Source organism: Macrobrachium nipponense, chromosome 3 (assembly GCF_015104395.2).
Source record: "Macrobrachium nipponense isolate FS-2020 chromosome 3, ASM1510439v2, whole genome shotgun sequence".
Taxonomy (NCBI): Eukaryota; Metazoa; Arthropoda; class Malacostraca; order Decapoda; family Palaemonidae; genus Macrobrachium; species Macrobrachium nipponense.
Genome location: NC_087202.1, coordinates 99,891,608 through 99,910,704, shown reverse-complemented (window position 1 = coordinate 99,910,704; position 19,097 = coordinate 99,891,608).

Sequence of the window (19,097 nt, the reverse complement as noted above, 5' to 3'; positions counted from 1 at the left end):
GAAATGTGATCTGTTCTTTTGTGAAATTGTTCCTGTAATTGACACAGCTGATGGCCCAGCATTGGGTACCAGAAGTGACTTTTTTTGCTGCTGGTCTCCGCAGTTAATACCGATGCGATCTCTGAAAGCAATCGCATAACAATGGCTCCTTACGTACATGTGCACATGTCGCTTGTCTCTCCAATCTCTCCCCTCTATTTCTATGGTCTAATCTATTAGCTTTTCAGGTCCCTGAGAGGAATATGACACTCCTGATGCCCTCTAAGTCGAAGTTCAGCCCCCATTAGGAAGGGGAGTGGGCGTGACAAGGGGTAAAAATAGTTTGTAAAAATTATGTACATTAGTGTCTAATTCATAATTTTTTGAGTTTGCTAGGAGGAACAGAGACACTCTCAGTGCCCTTCAAGTCTAAGTTCAGCCCCAACAGGAATAGGGGTGGAGAAGTTGTTAAATATAAAAATGTCAAAAATGCTAGGTAATATAACTGAAGCATCTATCTTAGCAAGAGAGAGAGAGAGAGAGAGAGAGAGAGAGAGAGAGAGAGAGGGAGAGAGAGAGAGAATCAGTTGTCATTCAGAGTTTTTCTGGGCAATGCTGGGTTGGTCAATTAGTATATATATTTATTTATGCACACACACATACATATACATAAATGTGTGCGCATCTACGTCCTGTGTGTAAACAAATAAAAGGGTGATGGTTGAAGATGTTAGGTGGTCTACAGAATATATGTGGCATGAGAGGAATTTAGATATTGTGAAGTACGAAGATTATTTTGGAATGTGTATATAATATATATATATATATATATATATATATATATATATATATATATATATATATATATATATATATATATATATATATATATATATATATTTGTTTAATTCATTGGTATCTAGTATAATTTGTATCCTCTAAGATTTTATTTTTACTTCTCTAAACCTAGAGTTGCTAGACATTTTAAAAGTAAAGGGGATTTCTCCACAGGGCTAATTACATTCAGGATTATAAATCCTCAAGTTGTTTCTTTCTTGACTGAAGAGACCAGAAAAATACTTCAGAGAGATTCCAGTTGCCAGATTTTGCATCTTTCTTCACTAAATTTATATTGTATTTAGGGCGTAACAATTTTTGCAACAGCTCCTCACCTCGTCCAGAATTTTTAGTTTCATCGCTCGTCTTATTCTACGTTAGAGAAAATCATATACCATTTAAAAGTAATAGACGATCAGAGTCTTTACAACGGCTCCCCTTCTTGTCTCAGTGTTCTTGTTCCATCACTCTTCTGCTTGGGAGAAACTCAGATTATATTTATTTAAAAGTAGAAGATAAAGTTCTTTGCAACGGCTCCCCTTCTCATTACAGTTTTCTTGTGTCATCTCTCATCTTCCACTTTTAATTTGCTCTAGTTCCCTAAATTCTTCCAGTATAGTTTTTCCGTTTTCAGTTTCCGTGGTAATTTTTGAAGGAGTCTTTCCAGTGAGAATCTCGTCCAGGTGTCACTACCAATGGAAAAAGTTATTAACAGCGTCTTTATTTGAAGTTTTTAGAAAGCGGTCAGCTTTTGATTCCCTTGATTTGAAATGTTGAAGTCAGGCGTTTCGTCAAAAAACGTGACAAGAGAATTTTCTTTTCATTCCGAGTTAATAAGTTTTCAAAGAAAATTGCTGAAAATAAAATAGATTATTAACGCATTACGACAGTCGACCAGCTGGTGATCTTTGAAGGATAGATAGAACTGCTTTATTTATGGTAATAAATTGCATCTTGAATGTGGTATGCGAAATTATATCAGAATCAAGGAAACTGCGGTAGTAAGAAAAGAAAGTCGAGAAGATTGCGGTGAATTTCAAATATGCAAATGGCAGAAAAATGCAAATAAGAGTCGTGTATATTAACTCATCAACCTCAGTATTTGAATGTTAAAAATGAGTCAGATATAAAGAGCAAATGAAACAACGTCATTAATATGTATCAGGTATATGGAAAGTTTTTCACAATTATCATAATATCTCGGTGGTCAAAAATCCATGGGATGCGATGTTTCTTGCCCATTATCACTTAGAAAGAACCCTTTCATGATTGAAATAACAGGTGTCACCGGAGGCCAGGTCCTGTATACTGGTGGGGAACAAAAATACAGACACTTCTCTGAGCGTACGATTGAAACAGGGAATCTGCAGTTTTGAAAAGTGTGTCTATTAAATGATCTATTTTAAGGCTAATACTCTCATCGGAACGACGCTAAATAATAACTTACGAAATATAAATTCCATTCCAAAAAAATTATAGACCTTTTCACGTCACAAAAATTTCATTAGGAAAATGTAGTAACAAAATATAAAACTTACAAGAAAAATGTAGAAAATATAATACTTACAAGAAAAATGTAGACATGAAATATAATTCTTACAAGAAAAATGTAGGAATAAGATATAATACAAAAAAAATGTAGAAATACAATATAAAATATAAAAGAAAAATGTAGAAATATAATATAATACTTAGAAGAATAATGTAGAAAATATAAGACTTACAAGAAAAATGTAGAAATAAAATATAATGCAAGAAAAATGTAGGAATAAGATATAATACAAGAAAAAATGTGGAAATACAATATAAAATATAAAAGAAAAATATAGAAATAAAATATAGCACTTACAAGAAAAATGTAGGAATAAGATATAATACAAGAAAAACGCAGAAATACAATATAAGATATAAAAGAAAAATGTAGGAATAAAATATAGCACTTATACGCCTTATGACCGCAGCTTTTAAAAATGTTCCCAATTCTCTTCCAAAGCTGAAATGTCGTAATAAAACACCTTCGGGGTCTCTTTGTCTCTGCCCATTTCCAATTTCCCTCTCCCCTGGGAAGCTGGATCGGGGCCAGATGGACTGACATTCAATGTTCAGAATTCTGTTCAGTTTTTCTTTCTTTTTCAAAGAATCAATTTTGGGAAATTCCTTGGATCTAGAGCCCCCGTCGCTGCTAAAAATCGTTGGTTCTTTTGCTGGCCTAGTTGGCTTCCATCTCTGATCTGTTAATACCGTCTGCATACACGCATCCATTCATGCATGCATATATACATATCCCATTGCAGCACTTTGGAAGGCAATTGATTTTTCATGCTCTCGCTTTGAATATGCTAAAAACAAAGAGAATGCCGCAGTTAAAGAAATAGCCGGAAATATCGTCTAAGAAATAAAACTCTGGTTTCTAATATAGTTCAGTACTGCATTATCACTGGTTTGTTTATTATTTAATTTTCTAGACGTGGTAAACAAACACCAACACAAATAATGTATAACGCTCATTAACTTTTCGACTGAGGTTGGAGTCACTGTATCTGCTTAAAATGTATTTGAAATTTATTTGTATTTATCCTTTATCGGTTATTTATATTTATGGTTTTCTTTCTTTATTTCGTTAACCCCTTATGCATTATAACGACTTTTTGAAAAGCTAATGACGCACTCTCCAATTAGTAGATGGCTGGATTTCTTTTTTGTGATTTAGTGATGTAACTGCTATTTTGAGACCGACTATATGAAGAGAGAATCCCTTTTTGTTTACTTGTTATTTCTCTTCATATAGTATATATACTATATATATATATATATATATATATATATATATATATTATATTATATATATATATATATATATATATATATATATATATATATATATATATATATATATTATATATATATATATATATATATATATATATATATATATATATATATATATATATATATATATATATGAGTGTGTGTGTATAAACCACTTGAATTAACCCATTCTTGTGAGGATATTTAAGGTCACAATCTTTTCAAGTTTCGTTGCATAATTATGGGCTGTTGATTTATTTCCGGTAATTATATTTAGTGTGCCAAATACTAGCATATCCAAAATGAATAAATGTACAGTTTTTCTTAATCATGAAATAGGACTTTTGTCAAATTGTGTGTGCTGTCGTCTTTTCTTCTGTTTTGACTAAAAACGTTTGTCTTACATTTTATGAAAAATGAATCTTTCTTCTTTATTCTTAAACTGCTCACACTAATATTTCTAAGGATAATTATTAATCCTAGCACCCTCGGACCTGCTCAACCCACACTGCTCTTCCCCAGTCAACTTTTCTGTCATCTGTCTTGCTTTCTCATTCAAAGTATCGGTCCAGCTATAATTAAATACCTCTGGAATTAGTATAGTTAGGTTTACCATTCTGCCGCTACGTATTTTATAGATGGACTGCTAGATTTCTGAATTTTTAGTCTGCAAAGAATGCAGCAAGTGAAGCTTTCGCCAGAGCCTGAACAATTATGATTGTTTCTGGTATTCGGTAAAGTAAAAAAGTAAATTGTACTTTTAAACTATAAAAAAGGCAGGAATTTGTTTCCGAAAGGTGTATTCTGCATTAAAATTTCTTCATCCAACCTCTCCTTTGGCCAAAGATAAAACGGATAACGCTATGAAACAACGCCGGTCTTTGGCACATTAGGAGCCGATGCTACATCCTTTAGGCCTCTAGAAGTAATAAACGCAGCCATATCTCAGAGTCGCAATCGACCAGCGTCGCTAAAGTGCCCCAAAGTAGCGTCTTACAATGTTTCAAGAGATGGATCTTCTCGGGGCCACTTGAAGTTTAATTAAGGCTTCGTTTGATTGCTTGTTGCTCGCGTAGCATTGGCCACATTAATCGCCAGGATAAATCCCAGCATTAATGAGATACCAGTTTTTATTTAGTCATTGTGGGCTTGAAGATTATTAAAAGTAAAAGTAATATAGATAAATAATTAATGGATGAAAAAGTTTCATGCTCCTAACCGGTGGGATTTTGGCGTTTATTTGTTTTCAAATGAAAAGGAAAAATTGTATATGTATGGAACGCAGTGTTAGTGCATGAAACGGCTGACGAGGTGGAATTTTTTATTCACAATGGATCATTCTTATAGTAAATATAATCCTAACACTAGAGTAATACTTCTTTGTGAGAAATGATTAAGAGCTCAAATATGTGAATGAATATTTTATCCTTTAATGATCTAAATCTGGCTGTTGGGGGAGAATCAATTTGGGAACATATATCTCGACTGAGTAATATTAAAGATAATAATGAATACTCGTCCTCTGAGATTCGGTTACCGCTGACAGAATAGTATGTTCTTGTGTGCTCACCACACCATGAATCTCACGTAGAAATCAGTGTCGTAAAGATTATTTTAAAAGGATAATGATCTAGCTTGGAGATTTTTGCTTTTCCTTTATTTTCACCTGGGTTCACTCACTTCTATTTCCTCAATTGTAAACTTATTTATTTTATATAAAGTAGGAAAGTGCGCAGTTCCAACTGTTTCAGTTATAAACTTATTTATTTAATTTTATAATGTAGGAAAGTACGCTTGGTCATTGTAGAATTGTCCTAAATTTTCCATTTCTTGAAACTATGGATAATGGATGTGTCACATGATTGCAATAATTCTGAAAAAAATACTGTCGATAAAGATTAGTAAAATGATCTCCTTCGACCTTATAGTGAAAATAAAGCTATTTACTAAAAATATTTTTTTTTAGTTGTTTGCATAGTTGAATGTCCTCCACAGTAAAGAAAGTTCCATTGCTCCTAATTACTTATGAAATAGTACGTAATTATGCTTAGTTTGTTGGGCTGAAAATTGCCTTTAAAAGTCGCTTTGATCAACCGGATGAACCGGGATAATTTTTTACCCATTGCTGTGGATGCGTCCTCGAAACAGAGAGCGCTTTTTACTCACATCCTTCATTCGACGCTTGGAGGGGGATATATATAAATATATATTATATATATATATATATATATATATATATACATATATATATATATATTTTTACGTATTTAGCCCGGCCTTGAGAGAGGCTATATACGTAAACGGAAATAATTGAGGGATTTCAAGAGGAAATTGCTTTAACTACCGTAAACTGGGTTATAATGGTCAATTAATCTAGAGGAATAGGTCGCCAGAAAACTCAGCTCGTTACTTTACAGCTATTTATTTACAAAAGGCCCTTACTGGCCTGGAGAAAGGGACTTATATATCTCTCACAAATGGATAATAGCTGGCTCAAAATGGATTAATTCAAGCTGGTTTCATAAACTTGGGTAATGCACACTTGCGGGCAGAGAGACATGACACGTGGCTCATGGAATCTGGAAAAGAATCCCAGATTAGACGAGATAAAAGGAAAAAAAGACTTCTTGTTTGATTAATTAATTCTCTAACACTGGGGAGAAGGAACTTTTAATGCTTCACTGAGGTATGCAATGACTTCATTCGTCTGGGACGATCACACAAGGGGAAGCATGCGGCCATGAGGCAGTGAGAGGGAACAAAAGGATGAGTTCCTTTTGGGTCTGGAAATTGAATTGGGAAAACGAGGATCAAATAGATAATAGGTGATAAGGGACTGGCAATATGCTGTTTCACAAGACGTACCTGGATGTCGTGTTCAGTGGCTCTTTGTAGAAAAGCATGGCCTGGCTTTGTCTGAGGCCTGGGTCGATCGGCGCGCCCACTCACGCCCTGGATAGGCCTAACAGGAAGGCAGGTGGTTGGACATCCGTCCGGGGTCACGTCTCAAGACGACTGGGGAAGAACCCAGGTGTTTTGCTTGGGTGTTGGAAGTCAGCTTAACCCCCCACGAGCAAGGCAAATCCTGGAAACAGAGCATAAAGCCAGCAGAGGGGTCACAGGAAAAAGAGCTTATGAATGACTCCTTGCTTTGGAGTGATTTGTTGTGGGGTTAGGACCCCTAGGCTTTTTGGAATGCGAGGGAGACTTCATGTCTTGCCCTAGGAGGAGGTTGTAACCTCCTGGAATGTAGCTTGCAACTGCAAGAGTACATACTCTGGAGAAACGAGGTCTGGTGACCATCAATTGGACGGTAGGAAGAATCAGCTTGATATGGTTGATACCTTCAATGGTTATTAAGTGACGTCTATCGATGTTAGCCCCTCGGGGGATTCGATCTTCCCGTATCAGGGAGATTTGAGCGCCAGAGTCGTCGTAGGCTCTGACGTGGCTTGGCTGATAATGGCTTTGGAGGGGTGCGACGGTTATAGGGCCCTTAGCTGGGGGTCCTAGGGAAGAAGGATTTGTAACAGCCATTGCGATGGCAGGAATATTAAAATTTGCGCACCCTCCATAGTTGGCAGACATGTGACCCTTGCGGCCACAGTCTCGGCAGAACTTGTTCCAGAACCTCTTCCGTGGCACTGGATGGTAAGGCCGAGATGGCCCCACAGGTTGCGAATCTGTGGAGTCACCAAGGCTGGCAGTGTGCTCTGGCACAGGTGAAAAGTCCTCTCTGGCAGTGATTTGAGGTAGGGAGGTTAAGGAATCCTCCGTTGAATCACCCTCGGAAACAAGTTCGGGGTTAACTGGTGGGCTTACCTCTTCCAAAGTGGATGAGGTAGGCGGTAAATTGGTAAGAGGCTGAGATGATGCGGAAGAAACTTCGGGCTCTGAAACTGGGTCAGGGCCAGGTTCGCAAATAGAAAGGATGTCGGGGACATCGGAGGCACTAGCCTCTGAACCTAAAATTGATGATTGATTATGAGGCATGCTGCAGGGATCCGGTGCATCTGGTAGTGGGAGCTGCGTCCAGGGGAGATACGGCTTAAGAAGATCTCGGCCCAATATCACCTGATAAACATCATGAAATTGGTCAACTACGCCCAGGCGGCACAATGTGGTTTCCCTGGTCTCCTGGTCCAGAAAGGGCATGTCTACATTCAGAAGGACCGAAGGAACAGAATAGAGGTTACCGTCAATCCATTCAAACTGAATTTCTTCGTTCGTCTGGATTTTGGCACCCATAGGCAATGCCTTTCTTGAAATAAAGGAGACCTGGGCTTCGGTGTCGGCCATGACTTGTACCCACTGATAGGCCGTAGGAGACTGTTCATCAGGCAGGGCTACATGGTAGCCTTGGAGAAGTTCACCCTGGAAGCTCTCATCCCAAGGTAGAGACCGACTTGGGCACTGGTCGGAATCCACAGCATGCCCATGCACACAACAAGTGGTGCAGAACCTCCGCAACCACCTCTTACCGGGAGTCTAGCTCATGGTCTGGGGCTTAGAAACTAGCAGAGAGATTGCATCATCTATGAGAGCTAGCTCATGCTCTCTCTCTTCTTCACGTGCCTTCCTTTCTGCTTCTCTTTCTTTCTTTTCTTGCAGGTGCGCGGCATCCTGCTGCGCCTTTATCCACTGGTCAAGTGCTGGTCCAGTATAACCGGCCTCCTTGCCTAGAGTTATGAGGGCTCCGAGCTTCTCTAGCTCTATGGCAAAGAAGTCGCGGGAAGCAGGGGAAGACATTTCCCTTAGGCTGCAGTAGAGGCTCTGATGAAAATGAAAATAATGGCCAGGAAGGGTACTGAATGGAATGGGAGTGCCTACTGTGGAAAGCGGCACTCACTTGGAAATGTGTTCTGCGATAATGGTAATGAAAAGTCTGAAAAGACTGGGTGCTCAGTGGCACTTTGTGAATGGCACCTTCTGATGAGGTGAAAAAATCGAATGAAGTGTGCGGCGTACGTCACATTTACGGGCGTTCCCAACTTGGGAGACGTTGGAATGGGCTACCTGTAGGTCCAATACAGGTGCGGCACTTTCGGAGGTGTTCCTTGGTTGAGTGATCCAAAATGGTGGATACTCTAATGAATGGCCATTCCGTAGGACGGACACGCAGGTATAGGGCTACCTGTACGTCTGTACAGGTGCGATGGCACTTCAGGAGGCGTTCCTTTTGGACAGCACTAGTAGTGCTGGTATTGCGGCACTTCGGGAGGCGTTCCCTTGATTGGTCCGAAGGATCACTGATCCTCGTATACGGACATTAATGAATTGGGCGTTCCGTAAGGACGGACACGCAGGTTTGACAGCACTTAGGGCTGGTATTGCGGCACTTCGGGAGGCGTTCCCTTTGTTGAGTGTTCCGAAGGATCACTGACCCTTGTACATGGACACACTAGTTCCTTGGGCGTTCCGTAAGGACGGATACGCAGGTTTAATGGCTACCTGTACGGCCTGTACAGGTGCAATGGCACTTATGAGGAGGTGTTCCTTGGAGCACTGGTATCGTGCTGGTGTGTCCCGGACACTACATGCAGTATACTTAAATATACTGAAGTGAAATGGTACTCTGTTCGTGGCAGAGGGTAATAGTGGAAGAGAGAAAGTAAAGGGTGGGAGTACTTCAGCAGCCAGTCGATGGACAGTGTCAAGAATTAGTGGCACTGTGAAATGGTAAGACCTGACGTGCACTGGTGGTGGCCAGTCCTAAACTGGTAACGAGTTCCCTGTCTGGAAGTAATGAATTTGCGTGGCACACTGTGTGGGTTGTGCTTGCGGTATACGCAAGTCTTTTGTGATAAAAGAAAATGAAAAGACCACTCGGGCAACGACAGGTAATGAAATTTTAGAAATGCTCAGTCCCTCGCTGAAGTACTCGATAAATGAAATAAATAAATGCTTGCAAACTGCAATGGACACATGCGCGTACGTATCACGCTGTGTAAATAAAAGACACAAGAGACTAAAATAACGTTAATTCTGCATGCTATAATTAATGGTAAGATGTAGCACTCTTGGCTTCGTGAATACTGGGTTCTGGTTTTCTCTCTCTCTCTCTCTCTCTCTCTCTCTCTCTCTCTCTCTCTCTCGGAGAGGGTGAAAAATGATATATGAATGAACTCCCTTATATTGAATTGAACTACTAATGTTAGTTTAATATGACGCAACTTGCGTTAAATTATCTACTTACGTTAACGTTTACTGAAAGAATTGCTTTTGAAAACGTTTTCTGAAAAATGATAACGCACTCGCGGTGAACGATGTTTACGTTAATGTTAGCGGCTTGCGCTTATGAAGTGATTTGCGTTTTAATATGAAATTTACAAAGACGCGTTTTACGTTAACAATTCTTGTAATTGACTCTACTTTTAAGATTTACGTTAACTTTACGTAAGGACAAGTGAAAATGACGGTAAGGATTTCAAGATGAAAATGTTAGCAAACAATTGTAAAAAGAAAAGGTTACGTTTATTGCGAAGTGAAATGAAACTTTCGCTCAGCGAGCGAGTGAGCGATGCGAGGTGAAACACGTGAGCAGGAAGAGCGGGTTAGCAGCACGGTGTGCTAGCAGTGATGGCGAATCAGCTGATTCTATGTAAATGCGAAAGCAATTTACAACACAAAATTCTAATTTCTTATTCAAGGCGAATTACGTTAATTTCTCTGGCAGAACGATAGATACTAGTACCGAGATTGATATTATTTACGTTAAAACTTCGAGACTTACGTTACTTTGCTTAAATTGTTTAGGTAATGCTTAAAGAGATAACAAACATGGCTGCCGCTGTGAGTGAACCGAGGGCTGGCTGGCAGGCTTGAGAGTGCGCGTGCGCGAAGCTGAATTAAGCTGGGAGGTAAGCGGTTACCAACACTTGGAATGAAAACTAAGTTAAAAATGAATACCCTAACATATCACAGACAAAAGAATTGTACACTTCTTTTGCCGTAACTATTAGTAAAACACTCCTAACTAGCTAGGCTTTCCAACACAGCAATAAACCCTGACAAAGCACTTCTTAGTTTGACCTGGTTCTTTCTGGCATCTATTCTACACACGTGCTCTGTCTCGTCCGATGAGGACAGCACAAAGTAACAGAGATTCGCGGGGCAAATTGTTTGCTCGCCGCTAAAATAAAGCTCTGGCGCGTTTGCCGTTACAATAATAAGATTTCTACCTACGCTCTTTTAAACACTTCATCAGGAAAATACTTAAACGTACCTTAAGCTAACATTTGTTATAGAATAATCATATTAAAAGAATGGTATACCTTACCGTGAGTCAGTGTCTGTCTTCTTTCCCTGCAAGTGTGCTTGATTTGCTTTTTGTAAAATAATTTACAGTTTATGTTTTACACTGGATGACGCGATTTACAAGCTTTTTTTAAGCAAGCCCACATTCGCTGCTGGCAAGCAGTCGTCACTTTTACTCGATTTACAAGCCGGGAGACTGGCAAGAGTCGCCACTTTTACGTATTTAGCCCAGCCTTGAGAGAGGCTATCTACGTAAACGGAAATAATTGAGGGATTTCAAGAGGAAATTGCTTTAACTTACCGTAAACTGGTTTATAATGGACAATTAATCTAGAGGAATAGGTCGCCAGAAAACTCAGCTCGTTACTTTACAGCTATTTATTTACAAAAGGCCCTTACTGGCCTGGAGAAAGGGACTTATATATCTCTCACAAATGGATAATAGCTGGCTCAAAATGGATTAATTCAAGCTGGTTTCATAAACTTGGGTAATGCACACTTGCGGGCAGAGAGACATGACACGTGGCTCATGGAATCTGGAAAAGAATCCCAGATTAGACGAGATAAAAGGAAAAAAATGACTTCTTGTTTTGATTAATTAATTCTTTAACACTGGGGAGAAGGAACTTTTAATGTTTCACTGAGGTATGCAATGACTTCAATCGTCTGGGACGATCACACAAGGGGAAGCATGCGGCCATGAGGCAGTGAGAGGGAACAAAAGGATGAGTTCCTTTTGGGTCTGGAAATTGAATTGGGAAAACGAGGATCAAATAGATAATAGGTGATAAGGGACTGGCAATATGCTGTTTCACAAGACGTACCTGGATGTCGTGTTCAGTGGCTCTTTGTAGAAAAGCATGGCCTGCTTTGTCTGAGGCCTGGGTCGATCGGCGCGCCACTCACGACCTGGATAGGCCTAACAGGAAGGCAGGTGATTGGACATCCGTCCGGGTCACGTCTCAAGACGACTGGGGAAGAACCCAGGTGTTTTTGCTTGGGTGTTGGAAGTCAGCTTAACCCCCCACGAGCAAGGCAAATCCTGGAAACAGAGCATAAAGCCGGCAGAGGGGTCACAGGAAAAAGAGCTTAAGAAATAGGTCTAAGAAGTACCAATCTGCCTACATCCTTCCCTTTTGAGATACGTCCCTAAAGCTGACAAAAGACTATATTCCCCCAACTGGGGAACTCTCTACCTCTGGCTGGCGGGTTTTGGTTCCCGCGTTCCCTAAAAATCAGCTGATATTTGGAGGAAATGGCTGCCATTTTCCAAATCAAATTAATTAATTAATTGCGGGGTAGACGAAACGATCTATAAATGTAACAATATATATATATTATTATATATATATATATATATATATATATATATATATATATATATATATATATATATATAGATATATATTATATATATCATATATATATATATATGATATATATTAATATCATATATATATATATCTATATATATATATATATATATATATATAGTATATATATATATATATATATATATATATCCCTTTCCGAGCGTCGATTGAAGGATGTGAGTAAAAAGCGCTCACTGTTTCGAGGACGCATCCACAGCAATGGGTAAGAAATGATCTCGGTTCATCCGGTTGAGCAAAGCGACTTTTAAAGGCAATTTTCAGACACAAACTAAGCATAATTACGTACTATTTCATAAGTAGTTAAGGACAATGGAACATTCTTTACTGTGGAGGACAGTCAACTATATAAACAACTCAAAAAGAATATTTTTAGTAAATAGCTTTATTTTCACTATAGGGTCGAAGGAGATAATTTTATTTATCTTTATCGACAGTATTTTTCAGAATTATTGCAATCATGTGTATATATATATATATATATATGTATATATATATATATATATATATATATATATATATATATATATATATATTACATACATTCATACATAGTACATACAAGTATACATACATACATATATATATATATATATATATATATATATATATATATTATATATTTATTTATTCATTTATTAATCACATCATCGTAACATTTTATATACACAAACTTTAAGATCTGAATGTCGTTTCATATCCAATTCGCTTTACCGAGATAAAAGTATGTATATACGTACGTATAACTGAATCACGAAAGTTTGGAACGTGATAAATGCAGAAATAAAGGTATAAGCCACGAAGGAAAGCGAACACTGGAGTAGCTCCAAGATCTTTCGACTCATCGTCCTTTACTTAGCAGACTGACTGACATACACGAGAAACTGAGAGGACAGGAAGGGTCATATAATTGACAGATGGGGATTATAAGGAGATTAGTACCCAGAATCCAACACACCTAGAGAATTAGTAACCTTCCCAAAACGAACACAAACATGGGTTCAATTTAAGAAGTTTACAAAAAGATTAAGTCCAACTGCTCAGACACAGGGACAAGACAATTAAAGTATAATACATGGCGGCAGTTGACCACATTCAAACCTGGATTATACCTTTAAGTATACACACACACACACACACACACACACACACACACACATATATATATATATATATATATATATATATAATATAATATATATATATATATATATATATATATATATATATATATATATATATGTTTGTGCATCTGTTTTGTTGGTTTTTTGTATGTTTCTTTGATTGTGCTCCTAGTAAAGAAAGTTGAACGTTGTAAAAATCCTACGTGTTATAGTTTCATCAACTCCTAAAATTAAAATTTTTGTCATCTCAAACGAAAGAGGAAGACAATATTTTTTGTAACCCAAGGGACGGGAAGTGATGGAATTGCGTCTCTGATTCACATTTTGCCCTGTATAAATGGAATAACTGTATAAAGACTTTAAAGCCTAACGAAACTGTAGTTTTTATTAAGTGCCTAATGTTACTGATCTCTTGTAAAATGGGTTCATAATACCGTTGAAGGCTCAACAGGGCTGTCATTTCTTTCAGTGCAGTGGCTTGACAAGAGCTGACATTCGATTTAACTTTTTTCCGTGACTGTATTTATTGGTGATATTAGAATGAGTTATATGTCATAACAAAAGAAAATTGCTGCTTTTAGCTATTCACATAGACAGCGTTCTTGTTGAACAATTCCTTAGACAAACGATAATGTCTTAATCGGTAAAAGCTTGGGCATGCATTTAAAGTTCTTGCTTTAGATTCCTGCAAAATGATGTAGAGGCAGTGTCAAATGCGAAACTTAGAATTTATTCGGGATTTACAGCTTGGAACGGAATTCTAAGGAAGGTATGTGAAGTCACTTGCGAATAATGTATTATTTTAGGAGTTGTCGGTCGTAAATTAATATGGTGATAATACCAAGTATGCATAATTTAGAAGCCGCAGTTTTGCAAGGCTCATTTGAAACTGTAATTATTGCACCAAATTTATATACTAAAAGTTAATTCTCTTAATTTCTACCCTTATTATGAAGGTTATACGTAGTTGCATTAATAATTATGATAATAAAATTCACCTACTTGCACAAGATTCTTTACCTTATAAGATGAAACAGAACAGACAATTTCTCTTGTGCGCCTGACACACATTCCTTCTCTCTTTTCTATTTTTAGTGCTATTATCGCATGTCTTTCATTGTGATAAATGAAATAGGCATAGAGTTACAGTCCATATTTTCTCATTTATTTTATTTTTTGTGCAGGACTTTTTTCTGATAAAAGCTAGTAGACTTTTCATTATTTAAAACAGTTATTCCATATATGATAACTGAGAAAAGTAACCATTTGTAATGCAATAGATCAAATGAGTAATAATAATGAATTACAATAATTTAAGGGATCAAGGTAAGGTCCAATTGACCGTCGTTTCTATACATTGGGCAAAACATAAGTGTTGAATTATAAACTTCATTATGTTACTCTTCTTATCGTTATTGTTATTGGTTTAGTTTTATTGCCAATGGCTGTTCATTAATGCATGGTTTGCATAACCTTGCCATCCATTTTATGATACCATTTAAGCTTACTGAGAGAGATAGAAAAAAAATTAAGAATATAATTGAGGAAATGTATGTTAATTTAAAATGCTTTTGATTTGAACCTGTGCAGCCATTTTAGAAAACACCCAAATATAAGAATAGCAGTATAAATGTTAACCCTAACATTCTTTATCACTCATAATTTACCCTGAGTTATTGTTATACCTTCAAAAGAATAGCTGCCCTCGAACTTCAGTGACCAAAGGCTTCGTTTGAAAAACTTAATTCTTATACACGTTAACGTTAATTGCTGAATCCCCTGAACTGTTTTTAAGAGATTAGATTATAAAATTTTTGGCACATAGCCAAGCGCCGGAAAGCCGAGGGGCCATTCAGCGCTGAACTGTTTTTAAAATGGAATTAAAAGAGCAGCAATTCAGTAAATAGCGTGTGAATAATAGGAAAAACGGTGTTTATTATGTTAGACGCAACAAGGCCGCAAGTTTATTATGCGTCACTCCTTCCTTTCCGAGTGTTCTTAGTGTTCCAAGTTTAACAAATTGAATTTTATTAGATATGATGATGGAAACTAGAAAGCTATTATTTAGGTACAAGGACCTATGTGATGTGATATCTGAAAATAATTAATTTTTTAGAAATAAGGGTATAAATAAAGAGATAAAAGGACACCTTCTATGCGTAAAGATCTTTATCATGTCTGTTGGCTTAATAAATAAAAATTATTTAATTGATAAATTAGATTATTAGATAGTTAGTCACTACTTAATTAATAACCTTAGCTTTCTGTGCTAGAGTAGGCTCTTTTTATTTTGCATAAAGCCGTTACATAAAAGAAGCCTTAAATGCTTTCAATTACCAGTAACAATTTATGTCATTTCTATGAATAATCACTGATGGCAAAGAACACCGAGGGAGTATGATACAAAAAAAAAAAAAAAAAAAAATAGAAGCAATTCAAATATTTTATGTACAAGAAACAAAAAATATTATTGAATAATAAGAGTGGCCCGAGATGAGTTTCAGGTCACTGCAGCATGAACTCAGTGCTCCTTTGTAATCGAACGCTGCTGCAGCTGTAAAATGGAGGACAGTTGCTAGTACCAATACTTATCTCCTTGTGAAGTCTTATAAATAAAAGGGGCTGCAGTTGCAGTAGTATCAGTGAGGAACTAGGGTGATGAAACTGAAGATCCTTTAAAGGCTGTCAAAGGCCGTTAAACTCTCCAGAGTTCGTGATGTGTCCACCGTAGACGAACAGGGGCTTGAATCGTTCAGATGAGGAACAAGAGAACTCTATAAACCCGTGACCGCAGCTGCACCTCGAAGCCAAACCTCCATGCATTAACAGAAGAAGAATGATCAAGCGGGCGTGACAGTAGTATAATGTGTCGAATAAAGGAAGCCACTGCAAACACACCATTGCAGCGGTCCATGGGGAATCTGCTGCCCTCAGTAAAAATTCCTCTCAGAGGCAACCCTTAAACTTTCTAGCATTCAGAGGATCACTGACTGCGAACTTAGGCTGTTCCCGAAACGTTACTCTCTTTGCCTTCCCGTCACCATGTAGAGCAAGAAATGATTAGATTACTTAATTACTGCAAAGCGCTAACAAGCAAACAACACCCAGTTACTAACAAGCAGCAAACATACGACTGCGTGGCCTGAAAAATAAAATAAATAAATAAACGAACGAGCGAAAATACTTTAAGGCGTGATATTGGTAGTTATTTAAAAATGAGTAAGAACATAAATAAATAGTCAAGTTAATAAATTAAATAAAGAAATTGATGAATGAACGAATAAATAAATAAATAAAGGTTGAATATCTTTTTGTGAAGCTTAAGGAGGATGATAATTCACTATTCCTAAAGTTACGGCTTTTATCCCGTGAATACGTACTGTATGCCCCGGGATATTTTAGTATCACTTTACGACTTCTTTAACGCTCACTGAGTGACAAAAATGGCGTTAGAATATCGGGTTTGAAATAGGGTCACTGCGAGCTATCTGCTGACAACAATATGTATTTCTTCTTGAATGCAGCAACAGAAAAGGGCCGAGGAGGAGGCATCACAATGCATGAGTGCTAAGAAAAAGGGATCTATCACAGCTGATTATTAGTGAAGAGCTGAAGAAAAGTCAGTGAGAGAAACAACTGGCATAAAAGCACCGCACGAATGATGAAATGTGGATGTATTAATAAGCTCGCGGCAACAAATAATGAAGGAAGCAGCTTGATCCGAAAGCTAGAGACTATTTTAGCAAGGTACAAGTCGGACGACAAAACTAGAAAATATGGTATTGTGGAGGTTGTGAAATGCATAAGTTATGACCAAGAAACTATATCAACATATTATTCTTTCAGTTGACTGAGAAAAATGCTTGGCAAGAAAGGATTCCTAAGAATAGACTATTGAGAAGGACCAGCTGTCAGTGACGCCGAAAAGGAAATCTGCAGCAAACCCTCTGTCCGGATTCCAGATACATATCTGAATCATTCGGGCTCCTCAGGAGACGGCGAAATGGTATGTTATATTAGTTTAAGTCATTGCGTTGCATTGAACGGCCAGGAAGTATTTATTCGTGTTTGATACATGCTGTGTAAGATAGAAGTTTGTATTATTCAGTTATGGTATTTCAAAAATTTCGAAATTGAGTTTGATTCAACGCACAGGATATTAATGGAATGATTCAACGCACAGGATATTAATGGAACCAACCGAGAACCAATGAAATTATATATATATGTGTGTGAATGTGTGTGTATGTGTGTGCTTGCGTGTGCGCGTGCGCGCTCTAAGACTTAAAAAATCCTATTATCTTAATATCTATATATCAGTTTCTTCTCTTGGGATTTGTTACAAAGTAAAAAGTGAATATATTGCGGTCGAAAGTTAATGAAAATATATTTAATTTTAATTTTTTATGTTAAATTTCTTTATCATGTATTCCATAATCCTCAGATCGAGAAAAAAGGACTGGCAGTTTTACTTCAGCTGCCAAGTCCGATATTAATTGTTTCTCAACTCCACAACCTTCAGCATTCCTCTTTCTTATTTAAATCATGTTCTTGATTTAAATTTTTCTTAAAAACCCTAAACTGGTAGGCTAAGTAGAGCAGTGTTTACCTTACATGCACACATTCATTCTCTCTCTCTCTCCCTTCTCTCTTCTCTCCTCTCTCTCGTCTCTCTCTTCTCTTCTCTCTTCCGTCTCATCTCTTCTCTCTCTCTCTCTCTGAATAAGAGGGCAATTCCTTCTATGTTAAGCTTCACTCACGTTGTCATTATACATTTTTACTTTATGGAGTTTAATATAAAATTATCAGTTTGGGAAAAATACAACAATCATTCTTGTATATCGAGCATGTTCAATACGGTTGGATGCGTGGGGAGGATACTTAAGTATGTATTAATGTTTTTATGGGAGGATACTTACGTAAGTATGTATTAATGTTTTTATGGAGGATACTTAATTATGTATTAATGTTTTTATTGGAGGATACGAAACTATGCATCAATATTTTTAGGGGAGGATGCTTAAGTGCGTATTAATGTATTTATGGGAAGATACTTAATTATGTATTAATGTTTTTAGGGAAGGATACTAAAGTATGTATTAATATATTTAGGGGAGGATGCTTAAGTATGTATTAATGTTTTAGAGCAAGATTCTTAAGTATGTATTAATGATTTTAGGGGAGGATACTTAAGTATGTGTTAATATTTTTATGGGAGGATATTTAATTATGTATTAATGATTTAGGGGAGGATACTTGAGTATGTATTAATGTTTTTAAGGGAGGATGATTGAGTGCGAATTGATGTTTTTAGGAGAGGATGCTCAAGTTTGTATTAATATTTTTAGGGGAGGATACTTAAGTATGTATTAATGTTTTTACTGGGAAGTTGAATAACATTTCCTCTTTTAAACGCACCAGACTCGAATGGGGTCGATCAAAGCCCTGAAGGAAGCAATAACACCAGACCTTCAAGAAGATAGGTTGTTATAAAAATGTTTTCATCACAAACAGGATGAACAATTCTGCTGTATTTGGAATAAAATCTCTCCATTGATACTATTCATATTTAGCTAATTGCCAAGAATTTTGTAACTATAAAGCTTTGTTAATATCTTTGCTCTACACCATATTGAAAATAAAAATTTGGAATTTTCCAGGCAAAATATGGTATTGAAAAGGATATTCTTCTCGCCAGAGG